The sequence below is a fragment of the Canis lupus genome, chromosome 25, assembly GCF_011100685.1.
Source record: "Canis lupus familiaris isolate Mischka breed German Shepherd chromosome 25, alternate assembly UU_Cfam_GSD_1.0, whole genome shotgun sequence".
Taxonomy (NCBI): Eukaryota; Metazoa; Chordata; class Mammalia; order Carnivora; family Canidae; genus Canis; species Canis lupus.
In genome coordinates, this window is record NC_049246.1 from 9,680,181 (window position 1) to 9,695,242 (window position 15,062).

The window sequence follows — 15,062 nt, forward strand, 5'->3', positions numbered from 1 at the left end:
AGCTGCTAACCTGTCGGCTTCTGAGAAACACATTTACTGACTAGATGCAGTATTTGCATACAGTTCTTTCTGTCTTAAGCCTTATAGTATCATGTTAAAATACTGCTTTCAGAGTTCCAAACATCCTTTGCAGTGGTTATGGTATTCATTTATCATACACTTAGATTAATTTGTGATGGGGAACATTCCTTTTGGGTTCCCTCCCAGAGTCTGATTCATTTGGTTTTAAATCTACTTACAACAAACTTCACACTCTGTGGTGTCCAGGTCTGTGGGTTTTGACAAATGCACTGAGTTGTGTATCCACCACCACAGTCATGACACAGAATAATTCTACCACAAAATTTCCCTCACGCTGCCGCCTTTCCAGCCAACCCCTCCCTGAACTTCATCCCCTGGCAATCACTGATCTGCTTTCTGTCCCTGTAGTGTGGCCTTTTCCAGAAAGTGAAATGAATGGAATTCTGTAATAGTCTTTTGCATCTAGCTTATGTCACTAAGCAAAATGCATCTCAGAGTCAGCCATTCGATTGCATGAATCAATAATTTGTTCCTTTTTATTGCTGAATAATATTCCACTTATTAGGTATGTCAGGCTGCTCTTGCCATTGCTGTCACACTGACTTGATCACAACTGGGTCCTCCAGAAGAAAAAATGATACTCACACTGCTGGTTGGGTGCTACCCTGGACTCTGGTCTCCTTTCTCAACTGCCTGCTGCTGTTTACTTTTTGGATTCCCCAAACAGATGTTATATCGTTCTGTCCAGGTTTTATGAAGACCACCCATGGGAGAGTCCAGGCAGAGGGTGTATTCACCATCGTACCCAGAGCCAGGCCTTCTGTCTTTTGTCTTTTTGCTTTTAGAAGTCTGAAGTCAATGTGTTTCCTGATCCTTATAATTGATCTATTTCATTTTTGTGGAAACCCATAGGATCGTTTTTGTTCCCAGTGGGTTTCCAGTGGTTAGAAATTGCCTAATGATGTTCCCTGAACAATTTTCATCCATTGTATTGGGTACTTGGTAGAGTTTTTCATTCTAGAATGATATGTCCTGTTCCAGGAAAACTACTTGAATAATTTTGTCGATGATTTTCCTCCTATTTCTCTTTTCACTCTTTCTGAGATTTCTTCTGTTATTTAAATGTCAGACTTCCTGGACTCACCCTCTACTTTCCTCTTCTCCTTCATTTTTTATCACGTTGTCTTTTTGCAATGTTTCTGGGATACTTACCATCAACTTTGTTTTCCGGTCTATTTAATTTGTCATCTATGCAGTCATGTTTTTAGTTCCCAAGAGCCTTTTGGCTGTTCTCTAGATTTCTTTTCTTTTTTTTTTTTTTTTTAGAGAGAGAGAGAGAGAGAGAGGGAGTGGGGGTGGGGGGCAGAGGGCCAGGGGGAATCCTCAAGCAGATTCCCTGCTGAGCAGAGAGCCTGAGGTAGGGGCTTGATCTTCACTTGAGGTCAAGAGTCAGGCACTTAACTGACTAAGCCACCCAGTGGCCTCTCTCCTTCTCCTTTTTTATAGCATTCTGTTTTTTTTGCTTAGATCTTCTGTCATTTCTCTGAGAAGATCAATGATTTTGGGGAAAGCTTTCCTCTCCCTCCATAGACTCCTGTTGCCTTTTTCTTTTGTTTGTGGTATAGCTATGTCCACCATAGAGTTGAGAACCAACAAGCTAACTGGAAGCTCTGAGCTCAAGGCAGGGGTTTGGTGACTGTGAGCCTCACTGTGGGGTGAGCTGGCTCGGTGGACTATGGGTTGAGCATTCCCTAATTTCAGTATCTTTGGCTGGTTTCTCTTGGGCTGGTCAGATTCTCCAGAGCAGAACTTTAATCTTCTGCTTGGAATTTTAACATCTGGCTGCCAAAGCTCTGGGAGCTAAGTTGGAGAAAGGGAGCTGGAGGTCTCAGCAGCTGGCACTCATCGTGTATACTGTCATTTGTTTTGTTTTAAAGATTTTATTTATTTATTCATGAGAGACACAGAGAGGGCAGAGACACAGGCAAAGGGAGAAGCAGGCTACTCGCACGGAGCCCGATTCAGGACTCGATCCCCAGACAGTCATGCCCTGAGCTGAAGACAGATGCTCAACCACTGAGCCACCCAGGCATCCCTGTCATTTGGTTTTAACATGGTGGATCCAGGCAACATGGTACATCCAGGGGCTCCCAGGTGGCTCCAGGGTTCGAGGCCCACATTAGGCTCCTTGCATGGAGCCTGCTTCTCCCTCTGCCTGTATCTCTGCCTCTCTCTCTCTCTCTCTCTCTCTCTCTCTCTCTCGAATAAATAAATAAATAAATAAAATATTTTTTTTAAAACAACCTATGGTGCATCCAAGTTCCTAGTCCACAGACATCTATGGTATACTCTTAGGAGGGGAAAATCTCTAAATTATGGTTAAATGGTGGTAAAAGCAGTCTCCTGGTGTACAGGATGGGGGCAGGTAGCTAGAGATCTGTGTCTCTGGGGGCTTTCATTCAATCCTTATTCTAGTCACCCTTTTTATACCTCCATTTCCAAAGGTACCTGGTGCTGTTGGTTTCTGAGTTTTTTGAAGATTTTCTAATGTGAAATAAGTTCATCCTTACCTTTATCTACTGCAAATTCAAGGTCGGGTAAATCTTAGATCATATGCTCACCTACTTCCTAGTTTCTCTAATTTTTTTCTTTTCTTTTCTTTTTTTTATTATTGGTGTTCAATTTACCAACATACAGAATAACCCCCAGTGCCCGTCACCCAATCACTCCCACCCCCCGCCCTCCTCCCCTTCTACCACCCCTAGTTCGTTTCCCAGAGTTAGCAGTTCTGTCTCCCTTTCTGATATTTCCCACCCATTTCTTCTCCCTTCCCTTATATTCCCTTTCACTATTATTTATATTGCCCACATGAATGAGAACATATAATGTTTGTCCTTCTCTGACTGACTTACTTCACTCAGCTAGTTTCTCTAATTTTGTTGCTGTTTTTGCCTCCCCTATGCTGCCTATCTTTGTGGGGGTGTGTCTTCAAACAATCTCTTTACTGTATTATTAGTGTATTTTGGGAGGAAGCAAGTTAGATGAGATATTCACTCTGGCATTTTAAAAAGGAAGTCTAGAATGCATTTTTTTAAATATAAGAAATCATAACTCTTTACGCTACAATGGGACTTGGATACCACTTTTGCTGGGCCTCAGTTGGGCAGGTGACTTGTACAAATCCACACATAGCTAGTTAAGGAAGAGCAGCTTTTGAACCTGGGGACTGACTTGCCTAATTCTGTTTGTACTATACCAACAGAGTGCCCCTTATGATCATTTTGAAATAACATAAAAAAAAACGTTTATTTTGAACTAGTTTAAGACTCCTGAAAAGTTCCAAAAAATAATAGAGAGTTCCCATGTGCCCTTTACTCAGCCTCCCCCAACAACAGTCTTATATGACAATAGTATATTGTCAAAACCAGGAGCTTGACGTTGCAACAATACTCTGATGAAGATCAAGTACAGACCTTCAAGTAACATTTTGAATGTATTAAATTTGTGTATTCTGGGCAGCCTGGGTGGCTCAGTGGTTTAGTGCCACCTTCGGCCCAGGGCGTGATACTGGAGACCCAGGATCGAGTCCCACGTCCAGCTCCCTGCATGGAGCCTGCTTCTCCCTCTGTGTCTCTGCCTCTCTCTCTCCCTGTGTCTCTCATGAATAAATAAATAAATAAAATCTTTAAAATAAAATAAAATTAAATTTTAAAAAAATTGTGTATTCTGCTAAAGAAGAGCCAGAAGAAGACTCAATCTTCTCATATTAAGGAGGCTACAGTCTAAATAGACATATAAAGAGAACTCACCAAATAACACTAAAATACAGTCCAAAAATATATTTTAGGGTTCTCTTCCAGAAAAGTAACAGGTGGTCAAAAGAGGATGGGCTTTGAAATCTGACAAATCTAAGTCCGAATTCTTCTTCACTGCTTAAGATTTATGTGTCCCTGGGCAAGGAATTTCCCTGAGCCTCATTTTCTTAATGTAAAATGGTGAATATTATACGGATTTCTTAACATGGTGAGAATGAAATCATATATATTACAGTCTAGAACAGTGCCTGGTACATAGTAGATGTTCAATAAATGGTCACCATAATAGTTATTAGTAGAATAATAATCCTTAACAATCATAATCCTCTAGTTGTTCACTTGACCTCGTGTCCAGCTCAAACACCAGGTAGGTTTCTACCTCCTAATTTACTCTGTTGGATTTAGATAGAAATCAAAGAACAATTTCTTGTGAAGAGAGGCCTCAGAGAGCAGTATGACTGCCCCAAATTAGGGGCACAGGTGTGTCCTCTGAGCCTACTAATCTTCCCATCAGTGTTTCAGGAAAGTATGGAAGAAGGTCAAACATTTAACTAAAGGCAAGTAATTTATTTACCTTTTCTTTTAAAGTAAACTTTGGAAAATGACTAGGATTCTTTTAGTTGTAATAGAAAGTAAGGGTGCGTACCTAATGGCCAAGAGAATGCTGTTTATCTCTTGCCCACATTATCACTTTACAAGCAGTTCAGTTCAAGCCCAGATAAAGACACTTGCTCCTTTCCCAGTACTCCTCCGACTGCTCCCCCACCCCCTACTGTTACACATGCAAGTCCAAGGGTCTCAGCCCATAGAGGAAGTGGGCTTCACAGGCACAGCAAGAATGCTTTGGAATTAGAAACCCATGGAAATTCTAAATTGAGCTTTGTTTGATTATCTGAACAAAAGCACTTGCAAGTCAGTGTGTGAACTAGCAACTGGAGGCTTTTCAAAGGCCCACACTTGGGCCCCACTCAGCAGGTGGTTGTCCGAGGAGCATCCTGCTTTACATCACACCTGATCCCCCCACCTGCCTACCTCGGGCTTGAATTTCCTGCCCTTGTCATCAACAGAAAGAGGGTTTTGTCAAGGTGGCAGCTTCCAGCTTGTCCCGACAGCGAGGAAGGAGCTCTGCTGGCAAACTTGGCCATTTGTTTAAATTGTAAAGTCAGGCTTTTCCTTTGGGGGTCAGGGTGATCCTGCAGTCCATTTGGGTCCACCCAAGCAGGCTGATGGACAGGATCTGAGGATAAAGAAAAAGCTACTTTGTGATCCTGTCTCTTTTCCTGTTCCTATTGCCTGTCATTTGAAGGAATAACTTCCAGGCCTTCTTTTATGTCTCCAACGTGTTCCTCCCCTACCATCTCACAAAAGATTACATTTCCTTCTGCTGGTTTATCTCATCATCTATCGGTTTTTTAGGGATTCAGGTACAGCTTTTGATAGGTTAGCAGAACTGCTAATTCAAGAAAATCTCTCTCCTATTCATCACGCAACTCACATAACCAGAATGTTCTCAAAGAAATTAGGCTACCTCTACATTAATGGTGTGGTAAGTGCTGTAATATAAATGGAAAACATGGGATGTCTGGGTGGCTCAGTGGTTAAGCATCTGCCTTTGGCTCAGTTTGTAACCCCAGGGTCCTGGGATCAAATCCTACCCAGGACCTGCTTCTCCCTCTGCCTGTGTCTCTGCCTCTCTCTCTCTCTTTCTCTCTCTCTGTCTCTCATGAATAAATAAATGAAATCTTAAAAAAAAGAAAGAAAGAAAAGAAAGAAAGAAAGGAAGGAAGGAGGGAAGGAAGGGAGGAAGGAAGAAAGAAAGAAAGAAAACAGTGTGTATCACGGCCTGAATTGTGCCATCTCCCCCCTCTCCCACGCTATGTTGAAATCCCAACCCCCAGTACCTCAGAATATGACTACATATTTGGAGACAGGGATTTTAAAGAGATGATTAAGTTAAAAGGGAGCCTTTAGGGTGGGATCTAATCCTATATGACTCGAAGGAAAGGATATTGAGACGCAGGAGAGTGCACAGAGGGAAGACCATATGGGTGGGATTGACAAGTCAAAGAGACAGGTCTCAGAAGAACCCAACCCTGTTGACACCTTGATCTTGGCCTTGTAGCCTCCAGAACTGTAAGGCAATAAATCTCTGTTACTTAAGCCGCCCAGTCTGCGGTTCTTTCTCACGGCAGTCCTAGCAGCCTTGAACATGTCTTAATCATAATTGTACTGTGATTTCATCAATCAACTCACAAAAGTTAATGGACACCTATTTTTTTTTTAAATCACCATGTAAATTGAGTGTACTTGTTTTATTTTGTTTTCTTTTTAACAGCTTAACTAAGGGATAACTCACACCCAATAAACTGTATGCACTTTAAGGGTACAATCTGATAAATGTTGACATCTCTTTACACTCATAAAACCATCACCACAATTAAGATAATGAACATATCTGTCATCTTCAAGAGTTTCCCTGAGCTCCTTTCTACTTTCTCTGTTCTCTTCTTCTCCTTCCCCATTTTTCCGGCCACCATTGAATCTGCTTTTTGTCACTAGAGATTAATTTGCCACTTCTAGAGTTTTATATAAATGGAATCATATAGCATGCATTTTTTTTTTGTCTAATTGCTTTCACTTTATTTAATTTTTTTTTTAATTTTTTTTTATTTTTTTTATTTTTTTATTTATTTATTTATGATAGTCACATCAGAGAGAGAGAGAGAGAGAGAGAGAGGCAGAGACACAGGCAGAGGGAGAAGCAGGCAGGCTCCATGCACCGGGAGCCCGACGTGGGATTCGATCCCAGGTCTCCAGGATCGCGCCCTGGGCCAAAGGCAGGTGCTAAACCGCTGCACCACCCAGGGATCCCACTTTATTTAATTATTTGGAGATTCATCCAGGTGGTTGTGTATGTCAATAGTAGTATTCCATGGTATGCGTTCACAGAATGGACAGTCCATTTACATGCGAAATGTAAATGTTTAGGGCCTGTTTTGTTTTCTTTCTAATAAAGAAGTTTTCATTCCTTAATAATATAAAGTGATTAGGTACCACATTGTCTTTATTTACTGTCTTATCCGTGTTATTTTATTTTAAGAATATGAAAAGAATTGTAATAGTGTTTCTGATGATAGCAAGGAGTCCCTATTGTTTTCCAATAGGGGTTTCATTTCTTAATTATTGCAATGCCCTAGAATAGGGATTTCAAGAACATGACCTGGATTTTAGTTGATTCTTAGTTATTATCTTTTACCATAATGGTTTTTTTTTCCCTTTTTCACCCGATTTAATCAATTGTTCAGTTTACAATTGTTTGAGATTCAGATAGAGCTGCTGTAAACTTACATGCACAAGTCTTTCTGTAGGCATATGCTTTCTTTTCGTTTGGGAAAATACAAAGAAGTGAAATGGTTGGATCCTATGCAAGGTGTGTTTAACTTTTTAAAAATTGCCAAACTAAAAAAAAAATAAAATAAAATAAAAAATAAAAAAAAAAATAAAAATTGCCAAACTTTTCCCAAAATGACTCTCCCATTTTGTACTATTACCAGTAGTATATGAGAGTTCCAGTTCCTCTCCATCTTTGCCAATACTTGGAAAATTTTTTTTTTTAATTTTAGCCATTCTAGTAGGAATGTAGTGACATATCGTTTTTTGATGTTAATTTGCATATTCCTAATGATGTTGAGTAGCATCGCCATCCATATATATTTTTTTTAGATGACATGTCTGCTTAGATCTTTTGCCTATTTTTAAACTGGGCTGTTTTCTTACAATTGAATTTTGAGAGTTAATTATTCCGGATGCAGGTCTTTTATCAGATACAGACTTTGCATATATTTTTTCTAGCCTGTGACTTGTATTTTCATTCTCTTAATAGTGTCTTTCAAACAGCAGAATTTTTAATTTTGATGAAATCCAATTTATCACCTTTTCCTTTTATAGATTGTGCTTGTGGTGTCACATCTAAGAAATCTTTGCCTAAACTTGTCACCAACATTTTCTTCTGTTTTCTTCAAAAAGTGTCAGGCTTTTAGGTCTCATACTTGGGAATATAGCCCATTTTGAGTTAATGTTTATATAAGATATGAGGTATGAATCAAAATTCTTTTATTTTTATTTTTTGCATGTGGGTGTTGGACTGTGTCAGTACCATTTGTTACAAAGACTGTTCTTCCTCTGGTGTATTGCCTTTTGATCATTGTAAATCGGTTGTCCTTATATGTATGGGTTTCTTTTTTAGACATTTTATTTTATTTAAAGATTTTATTTATTTATTCTTGAGAGACACAGAGAGAGAGAGAGAGAGGCAGAGACACAGGCAGAGGGAGAAACAGGCTCCCACGCAGGGAGCCCGATGTGGGACTCGATCCTGGGTCTCCAGGATCAGGCCCTGGGCGGAAGGCGGTGCTAAACCGCTGAGCCACCCGGGCTGCCCATTTTATTTTATTTTTAAATATTTTATTTATTTATTTATTTATTTGAGAGAGAGAGAGAGAGGGAGAGAGAGAGTGAGCACATGCAAGTTGCAGAGGGAGAGGGAGAAGCCGACTTTACGCTGAATTGGGAGCCTGATGCGAGCTCCATCCCAGGACCCTGGAATCATGACCTGAGCTGAAGGCAGACACTTAACTGACTGAGCCACCCAGGTGCCATCTTTTTGGACATTTTATTCCATTCTATTGATATTTTTGTCTGTCTTTATTTCAACAGTATACCGTCTTGATTGCTATAGCTTTATAGTAACTCTTGAAATTAGAAGTGTTAGCTCTCCAACGTTGTTCTTCTGAATGTCCTTAGTAAATAGTCTAATCATTAACTCCTCCTTTATTTACACTCAGAGATCCTTTTGGGTGGGCTTCATTAATTTTCTCTCTGAATCTCCAAGGGGGCACTTATAGATTGGTGTGCTTCTGCTAACGCCCCTACCCTGCCTCTGTTTCTCTCACTCACTCTTAGTTCTGGACTTTGCCCCCAGCCTGGCCCAAAAGTAGAGGCCATCAGCTGAGAGCTTCCTGAACTGTTACACTTCCCCCAACTATATGGTTTTCTACATTTGCCCTAATCCATACCTGCTTCCTTCCTAGTTCAGAGAACAATACCAATTATAATAACGATCAGATAATTACAGTTACAAAAACTGAGTTCTTTCAATAGGCCAAACGCTTTATGCACTTTATGCCATTTCTCATTTCATCTGCAGATCTCTATCCGATAGAAATACTGTCCTTGACCTCATATTACAAAGGACATTCAGAAAAACAAAGTTCTAAAAATGAAGGTAAAAATTCTACTTCACAATGTTGTCTTCTGAGCTAAATGACTGTTTTAGTTGCTCAATAATAATTACCACTATTCTCATTATTGTCGTCATTGTCGCCATCATCATCTCCTATTTTCCCTCTTTTTTTTTTAAGGATTTTATTTATTTATTCACGAGAGACACAGAGAAAGAGAGAGAATGAGAGAGAGAGAGAGGCAGAGACACAGGCAGAGGGAGAAGCAGGCTCCATGCAGGTAGCCCTACGTGGGACTTAATCCTTTCCCCAGGATCAGGCCCCGGGCCAAAGGTGGCGCCAAACCCCTGAGCCACCTTGGCTGCCCTCCCTCTTTCTTTCCAGTCACTCTTACCTATTTACCTACTATGTTCCACAAACATATCCTGCAGCATCATTTCCATTTCTTTGATTTTGCTATTCTCTAGAAAGTCTTCCTACATTCTAGACCAATGATTGCAAAGTGCCACCCATGGGACATTAGAACTTCTCTTTATGTTCATTTTTAAAAATCTCATCTATTAAGGTTTAATTTTTACGTGTTTTATGTATTAACAGAGTATACATATAGTTTAGAAATAAGTATTATAACTATTGACGATACATGTTTAAAATTTTTTGAGAAGGATATACAATAAAAATAGTTGGGAGTTCACCATTCTTAACTGAGTAAAGTGACCCTGTCTTGTTCTTGTCCAGAACATCATGCCATTTTGTAATAACTGGGTGTCTTCTGCATGGACTGTGATCCAGTTAGGCTTAAGTTGCACACAACAGTCAATCAGAGAAAGACAATTATCATATGGTTTCACTCCTATGTGGAATATAAGAAATAGTGCTAGGGACCATAAGGGAAAGAGGGGAAACTGAGTAGGAAAAAATCAGAGAGGAAGACAAACCATGAGAGACCCTTAACTCTGGGAAACAAACTGAGGGTGGGGGATAGGGTAACTGGGTGATGGGGATTAAGGAGGACACACGATATGATGAGCAGCGGGTGTTATACATAGCTAATGAATTACTGAACACTACATCTAAGCTAAAAATGTACTGTATGTTGGCAAATTGAATTTAAATTAAATAAAAAGTTGCACACAACAGGTTCTACTCCCATTAGTTTTAGCAGGAATGGATTTATTATAGGTTGTTGCCTTGTAGCGAAGTTCTTAAACTTTAGCATGCAGAAAGGTTTGTTAAAACCAAGATTACTGGGCCCCACCCCAAAGTTTCTGATTCAGTGGACCTGGTGTGTGGGGTCTGAGAATCTGTGTTTCTAACAAGTTCACAGGTACTGCTGATACTGCTGGGCCAGAGGCCACCCTTGGGGAACTGTTGGGTTACAGAATGGTGACAAGGGCTCAAGACAGAAGCTCCAGATTGGGCATCTGGACACAACTCCCAGAGTCACACTGCAAAACTGGCTTGGCCAGGTAGTGGCTGCACCTACTGCTTTCACTGTTAACCCCCAAATCGCAATGCCTCTGCGGTAGGTGTGAAAGCTGCAGAACCAGGAAGCTGTGCGGACACTGCTCCGTACCCAGGTGGTTAGAGACTTGACTAGACGTTACCGCCTTTTTGCCCTTGCTGGAGAAGGTCCAAAGCACCTTCTGTCTCACCTGTGTGAGACCGGGCAACCAAAGGGACCTCAGGAAAAACTGCTTTTTTTGCTCCTTTTCCTGCTTCTGTTCTTGCCACGACCTGCGCTTCTACCTTACACATGCCTTAGAGAACAGACCATGTGTGTTCTCCTTGTAAAGGTCAAGGAGTTGATTTCTTTGGAGTCTTTCAGCACAATGGATAAGATCTATAGAGTGTCAGGGCAGGTCAACATAAAGGTTTTCCAAGACCACAGATTCACCACGATCCCTGGCTCCGGGGCATAAGCGACTTATGGAGGACACCTAAATACTCCTTTTTGCTCCCAGATGCCTGGGAAGACATGTGCTCTGGACCACAATTCTCAGTAAATCCTCAGACCCCAGGCAAAGACCAGACTCTCTCTCCCTTCCTTTCTGAGTCTCCCAGACGTTGCTGTTTCTGTTCTCTCTGTATCTTCACTGAGCTCTGTTCTCACTTTCTGCTGGTTTGTGTCTGATTTCCATCCTGCAGGCCACCAAGGACCCTCTGGGTTGGCCCTGCGGGACCCCCTCTGGGTCCTCGGATGCAGCCTGCCTGCACCATCTGTATCCAGAGGGGCAGCGTGGTGGCCACTGACAGTGCTCACACTGCACCATGCGCCAGAGCATCTGCCCAGGGGCTGTGGCTTTCATCTTGCTGTCTGGTAGGGCAGCTGACCCCCAGGACCTGGCACAGAGCGGGCCCTCAGTGTACCCTTCTCTCTTTCCTAGCTTCAGCCCCCCGCCTGTACCCACCAGCATGCTGATGGGTCTTGCTTGAGACTTTGCCCTGCTGATACAATCTGCCAGGCTCCTGTCCAGAGTCTTCCCTCTGCTTCTTTCCAGTCACATGGGCTCCCTGAACCTGCCAGTTATACTGGGGGGAGCAGAATTTTGCAGTGACGGGTCCACCTCAGACTCTTCCATTGGGAGAGTTTGTGACCCTCGGCTCACCTGGGATCTAGGTCACTGTGTCCGTGTGTCTCCCCCGCCCCCCTCCGGCCCAGGGTGATCTCTCCCCAGCTCCCTCCCTCCCCATGCTCATCTGCAGAGACAGGAGCCCAGGCGTGTGTAGGCTCTGAGACTGAGGCTGATCCTGGAAGAAAGATGTGAAACCCTTCCACGAAGGAGCTGTAAAGCGGCTTGGAGTGAACCCTCTCTCCCCAGGGCTTGCAGCTCTCACAGTGGTTTCCAGCCGACCTGGGACCTCGGCAGGCTACAGATGCAGACGCTCAAGTTGCCAGTTCACTAGCACAGTTCGGGGCAAGGTGTCGAGGTCAAGGTCAGACAGCTGGGGAGGCTCGCTCAGCCCACCTGCCTGCCAGCGCCCAGGGGCGGGGGTGGGGGGGGGCGAGGACCCTCGTGCTCAGAGTTCAGGCGGTACTTCCTCCTGCCCGAAGTTCCAGCCTCTGCCTCTAAAGCCACGCTGGGTGCCACCCACAGCCCTTGCCGACCATGAATGACATAAACTCGCTGTTTGAAAACGCTGGCAGTGCTCACCGAGTCAGAAGCCAAGCTTTAAACCGAGAGGCGTCATGACACAGCGGAGGGAGCGGAGGGCCGGGAAGTAGAAGGTCTCCCGGCTCCACTCGTTCCTCTCTGTTGACACGTTGTGGGACTCTGGACACATTTGTTTTTCTCTTTTGCTTCTTATCTTCGGTGGGGGAGCTCGGCGGGCGGGCTTTTTCGTTTGCTGCTGGCTGCGGGCGCTTTCTCTTCTTTCTTTTCTTTCTTTCTTCTTTCTTCTTTATGTCGGTCTTTCTTTCTTTCTTTCTTCTTTCTTTCTTTCTTTCTTTCTTTCTTTCTTTCTTCTTTCTTTCTTAGTTTTTATTTATTTATTTATTTATTTATTTATTTATTTATTTATTTATTTATTTATTTAAATGAAAGAGAGAGGGTATGAGCCCAGGGAGGGGCAGAGGGAGAGGGAGAAGCAGACTTCCCAGCAATCACACATCCCCATGCTGGGCTGGATGGAGGACCCCAAGATCATGACCTGAGCCGAAGTCAGACTCACTTAATTGACTGAGCCAGTCAGGTGCCCCTCTCTGCAAATTTCTTAACCTTTCCTTGCCTTAGCGTCTTCACCTGTTAAAAAGAGAAAACTGCCTTTGAGACTCATGAGGATGTAATATTAAGTTTTTTGTTTTTTAAACATTTTATTTATTTATTCATGAGACACACAGAGAGGCAGAGACACAGGGAGAGGGAGAAGCAGGCTCCCGGTGGGGAGCCCGATGCAGGACTCAATCCCAGGACCCCAGAATCATGACTGGAGTCAAAGGAGACACTCAACCACTGAGCCACCCAGGTTCCCCTAATATTAAGTTTTTAATACATGTTGTCACAGGGCAGCAATTAGTAATATTTACAGTGAGGAGGCCTGTATGGTCAGAGGCTAGTAGCTTATGTGCTTATGCTCATGAACACGTGCACCATCTCAGTATATGGCCAGTCTTAGCGGGACAGACTGCATTTGTAAATTCTACTCATCTGCTGTCTCAAATCCCATCTAGAATGAGGCAAGGTATAACAATTATTTTTTATATTGTACATTCACTTAGTAGGTGAGCACTTCCCCCATTTGGTGCTAGAGATATAGATTTGAGAGAGATAGTGCCTGCCCTCAAGGACCTCCCGGTCAAGGGGGCAAGGCCATCTTGCACATGTAATAGCAGACAGTGAGATGCATTCAGTCCCAGGGATGCACCAGCAGTGCTAAGAGCCCAGAAAAAGGGTGGCAAGCACCAAGGGCAGGCCTTTGTGTGCCGGGCCAAGGAGCTGGGACTCTTCTGTAGGCCGTGGGAGCCCCACTAGGAGAGAGAGCTGGTTGGGTTTGCATTTGGAGCTTTCACTGCTGCAGCTGGAGCTGGAGGAAAGGAGAATGCAGGACTGCAAGCACAGGCACCTCAGTCCAGGCGAGCAGTGGCAAGAGAGTGAAGACCATGGGTGGATTCCAGGGCTGGTGAGAGGGCCACTCAACAAGTTGAGGTGGCTGACTGGATGCAGGGACAAAGCCAAGAGGCAAGGACATGGGTGATTTCAGGGTTTCTGGCTTATGTGACTGGGTGGATGGTTGTGCTTTGGGCCACATTGGTCTTTGAACACAACAACAAAAATCATGGCATATTCTTAGTAATTCTGACTTCCTGTGGATTATTTTTGGTGCCAGAGTTTATTTAGTTGTCCCTCTTTGCTAAGAAAATCTTTTCTTTTTTTTAACACTTTTATTTATTTGAGATAGAGAGTGGGTGCGCATGAGAGCACAAGAGGTAGAGAGGGAGTAGCCGACTCCCCACTGAGCAGGGAGCCCAATGTGGGGCTCCATCCCAGAACCCCGGGATTAACCTGAGCTGAAGGCAGATGCTCAACTGACTGAGCCACCCAGGTGCCCCATTTCTAAGGAAATCCTATCTGATAACTAGTAGAGATTGTAAATAAGAGCGGAAATAAGGGCAGGACTCTTTACACACAACCCCCACCCCCCAAGGGAAGGAGTATTTATTTGCTGTTAACTTATGCGGCCTACTAGGGTGGAGAGGGGAGTGAGAGCGATGGCTTGGGAAGTACTGCACAGTTGCCCAGCAAGTGCTCAAAACAGCTCTGGTTTAGTCACTTTGCCAGGTCCCAACCCCAAAGGTTATAAAATATTTAATACTGTATTTTCATGGGAGAAATGCAACAAAGAGAAAGAAATGTGTTGTAAAGGTGGTCTGACCAGATATTGCTCAACTGGCTGGCTTAAAGGACAGGAATTAAAGAAGAAATATAAAAACAAAAACAGGGATGCCTGGGTGGCTCAGCGGTTGAGCATCTGCCTTTGGTCAGGTTGTGACCTGGGGTCCTGGGATCGAGTCCCACATCGGGCTCCCTGCATGGAGCCTGCTTCTCCCTCTGCCTGTGTCTCTGCCTCTCTCTCCCTCTGTGTCCTCTCATGAATAAATAAATAACATCTTAAAAGAAAAGAAAAGAAAAAAAAAAAAAAAAAGAAAAGAAAAGAAAAAAAATCAAATGGTATTTTTTTCAGAGTTGAGTGAAAGTGAGGGAAAGATATATTTTCTGTTTGAGACAGACTTTTTTCCCCCTAATTAAGATGTATGTAAAGTCTAATTACAAAGACCCCAGGTAAACTAAAAATCTACTGTTGTGAATTTTAAAAGGTAGAAGGATTCATGTCAGAAGATGTTGGCTCTCACTGAGTTTCGGAGGACTCAAGTGCCTTTCGCATTATTAAGGACTGAGATTTTGGGACGCCTGGGTGGCTCAGCAGTTGAGCGTCTGCCTTTGGCTCAGGGCGTGATCTCGGAGTCTCGGGATCGAGTCCCACGTCG